General features: G+C 39.8%; 1 long non-coding RNA gene across 1 annotated transcript in view; it reads left to right on the top strand.

Annotated features, from left to right (window-relative positions):
• Positions 1-3307: 3307 nt before the first annotated feature.
• Positions 3308-7791, top strand: part of LOC112985967 (uncharacterized) — a 42902-nt gene continuing 38418 nt past the window's right edge. Inside the window, exon 1 of the long non-coding RNA XR_003259874.2 lies at positions 3308-3553. This is a non-coding gene — a long non-coding RNA (uncharacterized LOC112985967). The remainder of the gene's footprint in view (positions 3554-7791) is intronic.

Genomic DNA, 7791 nt, shown 5'->3' with positions numbered 1-7791 from the left:
ACTCTAGGTAACACTCAAATGAATAAACTACTCCAGGGATGTCTGAGCTCCCAGCGGTTTGGTTACACTGGACCACTGTGCTTTTTGGCTTTGTTTTCCTGTAAAGACATTGTTATGGAATATAAGCATAATAATATAACTGGAAAAAAAAGTTTATTGAATTAGTTTTTACAGTGGTTTATACTGGCTGCAAACTGTATTCTCTGCTTCCCCAGTCAATGTCTACTCTTTCGCTTCTAAGCCTTCATCTTGTTCCAGTACTGTCACCTCATACCCCCTCCAGGGTTTTCTCTGTTTTTTTGGGGGACACTGACTCCTCCATCCTTAAACTGCCCTACAGTACAGCCCCTGGAAAACTCGTTTCCTGGCTTAATCGGCACCTTGCTGTCAGCTCCCTGCAGCTACTGTGAAGCTGTAAGCCTCTGTGAGTCACTGCTGTCCGCCTATCTGCTTCCATTTCCCAATGAGAGCATTTTCATTCCCCTGAGGCTTCTCAAACTTCCCATCCACTTTTATAGGTATCAGGCTTGGAAAGCTGTCAGGGGAAAAATAGAATTTATTATTTTTGATGAATTTTGCTGAGATTTACAGAATAAATGTGTTGTGGTGAACAGTAGGAAACCAGCTCTGAATGTTGCTGGCTCCTCCCTTCAGCTCAAAAGCACAAAATGTTCTGGACAATTTGTTTGTTTTATGCTAAGTGAGCTCTAACAGATAGAGCTGGCCCTTCTATCAGCAGATCTTTCTGTTATACTGTGTTTCTAACCATGCAGTTTTCAAACAATCTTCCAGGCTTCTGCTGAAAGAAAAGTCCTGTTTATTCAGATTCAGGTATCTTTTTTTCTGAATAATAGAGCAGAGTATTAGCAAGATTTGGAATATATCACACATGGGGAAGCCCTGGAAGGCCGCCTAGCCAACCAAGCTCCTGGTGTGCCTTAGAGCACACAGACTGCCACCCAACCTATCTGGGCAGGAAGAATGGATGTTCCCTATTTGTGACTAGCTAGATCAGAGACTGCTGTGGTGGAGCACAAAGAATTGTCTTCTCTCTGCTTTTATTTAGCCATGTCAAAAGAGCCCCTTGGCAACAGGTTTCCAAAAGGAACTAGGTTTGGTACAGACCACCAAATTGTTTCCTGTTTGTGACCCTCAGCTGGAAGCGAGGAGAGCCATACTTCCTTCACTCCACAGTCTAGAGCATAGCAGATAAACCTAGAAGCGTGGTACATACTCAGGCCTCCCAGTTTTGTTCTGGCCTTGTGAGACTCTGCCTACACACTGGGTTATGTTTGTTTTGGTGTTGTGGCAGAGGAGGAACTGCAGTGGGGGCACAGCTGGAAGGAGCCTTCTCCTGCGGCTTTGTTGTGGTCCCATGAGGAGACATGAGTCCTGCTGCAGAAGGTCCTGTTGCCACCCCTGCTCTCCAGCACTCTTGCTGGATGCTGGGCAGCCACACACTGGTGGTATCCTACCATTATGGGCCTTTCAGGGAAACGAATAGGGACCACGAAGGCCCAAGTGACCCAGCTCTGTCCACGATGCTTGAGAATGAACAACTTCATATTGAGCTGGTTCTCACACAATGATCTAATAAACATGTGCATGTCAGGAAAGCACAGGCAGCAGGCAAAAACTAAGCCTTTTTGGTCAAGTGTATATTTTCTGTTTTTTCAATCTTGTTACTTCAGCTGTGAACAAATGCCTCACCCATCCCTAGAAGCGCACACCATTTTATGGAGTTATAAATTTATAGAAATGAATTTGTAGCCCACCTGAGCAGAGAGTATAATTTCTATATTTCAACAGATTAAGAAGTCTTTTTTAAATCATAGGTTAAGAAAGAGATATCTAGGATTTACTTTTGCTTTCTAAGTTATGAATTTTTTAATTTTTTATTGTTGTAATGTCTTGTAGAGATATTTCTCCAAAAAGTGTTAGAATGGCTCAGTAACTCTTTTAGGAGCCTGAAGTAGTTTCAGATCTCACTTTCTTATTATTGAGTTTCTGGATGAAGCAAATTTTGATAGAATAATAATCTCTGTAGTGTTTTGACTCCATAAATGACTTTGTGAAGCACTGAAATCTAAAGAAAATTAAATGCAAACACCACTGTAGTTGGAGGCTTTGGGTGGGACTTGTATAGAGCAAATATGATCTTTCAGTATTTATGGTTATACAACCCTTTCAGTTTATTGATGTGGTCCATAAGACAAGAATTTGATAGCTCCCAATTCCTCTAGTTGGCAGTGTTGCATTACTAATAGCTAAAGAACAAATGTTTTTATTTTAACTTTGCTGATTCCAGTGATAAGTTCAGAACACAAATCATTTAAGCATAAAATGATTACATATACAAATTCACAAAGCTTGGAAAAACAGTTAAAATAAATTTTGAAAAATCACTTTTTTTTGGTATTTTATGTGCGCATAAACCATTTTGAAAGGGGCGACAGTAGAAGCCCAGACCAGATTTTAAGAAAGAGAGCCAGGAAATTCAGCATGTGTTTTGGAAGAGACTGAGAGCTCAGAAATATTCAATGAAACTTTTTGACTGCCACAACAAATGAAAAGCGGCTGCATTCCCCTACAGTCAGAGTGTCCCAATAAAGACTTCACAAGCAAGAATGGTCTCCAGAAACACATTGGACTACTTTGCTGCAGCTGTGAGAGTGAGTCAACCAGGCATCTTTTGAAAGAGATGTCTGTTGCTGCAATGTTTTTGTGATGTTTTCCTGCAGTGACATCACTATATCTTTGCTTTAAAATGTAATACCACATAAAAATCAAACAGCATTGTGTGCTGTAAAATGAGAGTGTTTACAGCTTCTTCTAGTATTTAAGATTTCTGCACAGGTATTCCTTTAACTTTTATTCAGGGGTCTATCCCAGGGTTTGCTTCCATGAAGGACTAACACAAGAGGGCATGAGAGCAACTCAGTATCTCTCAGCTTTCGTCTCCCTTTTTCCCTTCTCTGTTCTTCAGCCAAACCTTGATCCTGCAAGTTTTTGAGTCCTTGGCCCCATTCCAGCACAGCACTTGATATGTATTTAACTTTAGGCATATTAGCAACCCCATTGATGTCCATAGGACCACTCATATGCTTAAAGTTAAGCATGTTTTTGAATATTTATACAGGATCAGAGAATATGGGATTGATCTCTCTGGCAAGCATTCAGGAAAGCTTCTCCTAAAGAAGACAGGAAGGCGTCTCATCTTCTGATGTGGACCTGTCTTTCCGGTGCAGTAGTGTTTATCCTCAACAATGAGTTGCTAGAAAAGGGCAAAGCTGCTGTTCATTCCTCACCAGCTGAACAGACCGTGCTGCTTTCCCAACAGAAAGGTTTCAGCTCTGGCCATTGCAATGTAGCTTTCCCAACGTGAGCTCTTTGTAGAGCTGTATCCAGAGGTTCCTGCACTGAATGATTCACTGGCGTTTACCAGTTAGACTGAATCTGAGCTCGTTCCCTGCAGTTGATCCATGGAGCCATGACCATTTTATCATCAACCTGTTGTTGTCACATGGAGCATTTTTCATGCAGTCTGAAAAGGGTAAGTGAAAACAGACTTCTGTATTCTTCAAATAGAAAGTCTCTTTCACATGTGTTATCCTTCATAACATGAGGTATTCAGAAAACTTGATTTAGAAGGGTAGTTCTCCCAAATCAGTGGATTTTTTTGTTTGGTTGGTTTTTTTACTTTTATGGGTTGCTATGGTGTCCTTTTATTATGATTCACATCTGAGAAGCAGGGCAAAGATATATGCATCTGATTGAAAACAACTTGACTTTGAGTAGAAGAGAAGGAAACAGAGGGTGTAAAAGATGGGAGTATCTTGAAACATTGACAGGTACCCAGGTGTTACTTTTCTTTACCTTTGTGGCCATTAAAAGCTGTTAAACATTACATTTTGGCTTCCATTGACTAACAGTTAATTTCTAGTGTTGGGATATATTTTTAGCTCAGCCCAACTCAACCTTCCTCTGTTTTGTTTACATTTATAGCCCACATAGCTGACACAGAAACATATTTAGTTTCAGATTAGCTTCTTTTGAGCTACAGTCTTTTCTTGTTGTTGCTTTTTTAAAGCCAAGGATTAATAGGAGACAGATAGAAACATAGGACTGAGTTACGAAGTACTATCCTCCACTCCCGGAGGCGGCCACACCATAAAATCCTCCTCACAAATGTATTAAACTATCTCAAAGTTACTTTGGAATCTAGTCCCACTCTTATTTCACAAGATTGTCCTTGAAACTCATTCCTTTGAGGAAAACTTTTATTTAACTAGCCTAAATTTACACATGGCAACTTATCAGGGATGTGTTCTCTTTCCAGCATTGCTCTTTTGTTAAAATAATTCTTTTCTTGCTCTTGTAAGTATTTTTGCAGAGATATCACATCCCAGCTTGGTCTTATATCTTCTGGACTGAACAAGCAAAAGATTTTGAGTTTTCTCATTATAAGGAAAAGTCTTTATTCCCCAGACCTGGTTGTCCTCTTCTGCATCTGTTCCAGTGTAAATTCAGCTTTCCTGAAGAAAAATGTGCCACAGTATTACAGATATGGTCTTACTAGGGCCTTTACAACTATTCTTCCTCTCTGTAAATAACTTTTCGATATCTCGTAGGGTTGCATTTGCCTCATTTAGAGTTTTGTTATATTGCTTACTTATGGTCAGTCACAGCGTGACTAGCACACCCACATCTTTATCTTCCACGATCTTTTCTGATCAACAGGCCTCCAGCTTTGAGCAGAAATGTCTGACTATATTCTTTGTGAAAAATGTACCATTTTACCTTGTAGAATTACATTTCCTACCAAAATATGTATTTCATAATTATAAAACACTTAATTTTTCCAGTATGATTTCATAGTGACGTATCTAGGCAGACAGGTATAAGCCAGCAGCTCTTTGTTATTGATGATGGTGACGTTGCACAGAAGACGGTGTAACAGATTCCAGTGACCCTATGTTTTTTTTCCTTCCTTGAATAAGAAACATGCTATTGTTGCATATGCTTGTAAAATGTTGCAATGGGAATTTGGCTGAAAGATTTTGATGTGGTCTTTCAAGGAGAATGGTTTGTGGTGAGGGCACAGGTATGCAGCTACACTAGGGTTCTGCTCAGATGCTGCCACAGCATTTTTTCATGAATAAGAGAATATTAATGAACTGTCTCCCTCATTTTCCACCACTACAAATTGGACACAGCCCACAAGCAAGATGTTCAGATTAAAGGTAGTGAACAGGTATTCATATTACTTTACGTGCCTAGTGAGAAAAATACTTGGTCTAGGCTAAGCTAGACTCCTGTTCTCAACCACCTATTTGAGGGAACCCTTCTTTCTCAATTGACTGAAGGCAGATGCTGAGGACACTGGCCTTTTGTGCTAAGTGTAGTGACTAACATTAGCCTGTATAATTGCAGACTCCTCCATATTTTGCAAGAATTGTTGCCTAAACAGAAACAAATATGTTTTGGGAAAACATATGCTTGGAAAAGCACTTAGGTCATGGAAAGCATTGGAAATCATTTAGGTCATGTATTTATCTTGGATACCAACTTTACCCATGACTTTCAGACTACTTTCCATACCTTTCTGTCATTTCAACAAAAAAGAACAAAATCTGGATAAAGGGCAATTTTCTACTTTATGTTAATGGAATTGTCGTTCTTTTGTCAATGTGATGGTATGCCACCTGAAACATAAGTGCATCTTTGGACTGCATATCATTTCATCCAGAAAGTTTCCTAATAATTTTGATAATTTAAAAAAAGCATTTTGACTTCTCTTTTGTCATGGTTTTCTTAAGGGATTAAAGATTCTAATTCTAACCATACTTTTCAAGATATCAAGTAAGAACAATTCACATGGTAGCCAACAAGCATCATCGCCACTCTGTAAAACAGCAGAACTGACTGAACATTTTTTTTTTGGATGAGCATTAGTGAGGAAGAAGAAAGAAAATTTGCATATTGAGATTGAGTTTACAGGGCTGGCAGTTGGAGGAATGGGAGGAGACATTTTTACTTATTAACTGAGAAGATTGTTCATAGTTTATCATTAGAGAGGTGCATACAAATTACACACTGCTTCTGTGGCATTCCTTAAGGGATGAAGACAGAAGGAAAATTACCTAGTTTTTACCAGAGCTTTTAAGATTACAGTGGCAAGACTGTGGAATGAAAATGAATGTCTGCCAATGACTGAGTTAATTTGCCCATATTCTGGGAAAGACAAGTTCAAATAAATTAATAAAAAAGGAAAGAAATTATCTAATTACAATATTTAATTATGGCAGGAAAATCCAACACAAATGACTTAGCAAAGGCCAGTGGAAACTTGCTGGAAATAACTTCTGTTGTCTGTCATAAGAACATGAACTAGACTGAGTTCTGAACTAAATCCACAATGTAATATTACTGGAGTACTGACTGGCAAAGGATGTCATCAGTGGGAACCGGACTGCTTGAGAGAAAGCTAGTGGCTTATGAATATTTTCCCCTTCTCTTGCAAATTGATTTAATTCTAGTTCAGCTTGTCAGCAGCCATAAGTTGCATGAGTGCCGTATGGGTGCCATAGCATGATTTACCATGCTCTTGTGTCTGGCTGCAGTGAAAGACCCAGTTCCAGTCTGAACATAACCTAAATGCCATGGGGACTTTCCCTCTGTCAAAATGCAGACACTTGCAATATAGACACCTACATCTGAGCAAGTCAACCTAGATCCCCCTGCAGTCAATGGAGGACAAGTCAGGAGAGTCAAGGTGAGATTAAGTCACTCTAAAGTAGAAGTCTAAAATAGGTCAGGTGAAGTAGAAATTTTCAATTTCTACTGATCATAAGGCACTTTTATGGAAGCTGTGTTGACTAGCTCAGATATGGAAGTCTGCACTGCAGGCATCTATAGTATGTGAGAAGAAATCTACCTCATATGTTTCAGCCTGGCTGTCCATTCGAGAGAGGTGAAAGCACAGTGGAGCCTCTGGAGTAGCCAACAGCCAAGCCTAACCTGCTATTAGGGACAGAAGATGACACTGGGATCTTCCTGCAGGGAGGTCTCTTACCTTCATGGTCTCCCTCAAAACAAAGAGCAAATATAAGCAAAAGATGGATCATGACAGGAACAGGGAAAATCAGCTGGGTCTTGTGTTTTTCTGAAGACATCTTCAGAGGAACACTTGATGAAGCTCTTCATGAAGCCAGATTAGTTACAATGCTGCAATGGCTTCCAGATAACAGAATGATGCTCTAAAACCTAGCCTTTTCTTGCCTCTTTATTTATCTTCCTTTCTTCTTCATTAATCTCTTTCTTGGCCAGCAGGTCATACTATTTTGACTTATTCCAATGCATACTTTTAGAAATTCAGAAATCAAAGTTTTCTTCAACTATTTTAAGAGAAATGTATCTCCTGTTTCCTGAGTCCAAACTGGTTGATGGTGTCTAAATACAGCAACATTCAGATTGGAAGGGACATCCAGCAGTCTTTATTCCAACCTCCTTCTTAAGGCAAGGTCAACACCTAATTCAGACCAGGTTGTTCAGGGCTTTGTCCAGCTGGATCTAGAAAACCTTCACGGATGGGGATTCCATGACCTCTCTGGTTAACCTGATCCAGCATTCCGTAATCTTCAGAGAAGTTTTTTTTTCCTTGCGTCCAGTCAGAACCTCTCCCTTCAATTTGCAACCATTATCCATGCCACTGTGCACCACTCTGAAGAGCCTGACTCTGGCTTCTTGGTGACATCCTCACAGGCACTGCCAAGCTGCCATTAGGTCTCC

This window comes from Dromaius novaehollandiae, chromosome 2 (genome assembly GCF_036370855.1).
Source record: "Dromaius novaehollandiae isolate bDroNov1 chromosome 2, bDroNov1.hap1, whole genome shotgun sequence".
Lineage (NCBI taxonomy): Eukaryota > Metazoa > Chordata > Aves > Casuariiformes > Dromaiidae > Dromaius > Dromaius novaehollandiae.
Note: the sequence above shows the minus strand (reverse complement) of the source record. Positions and strands in the feature narration are given on the sequence as shown.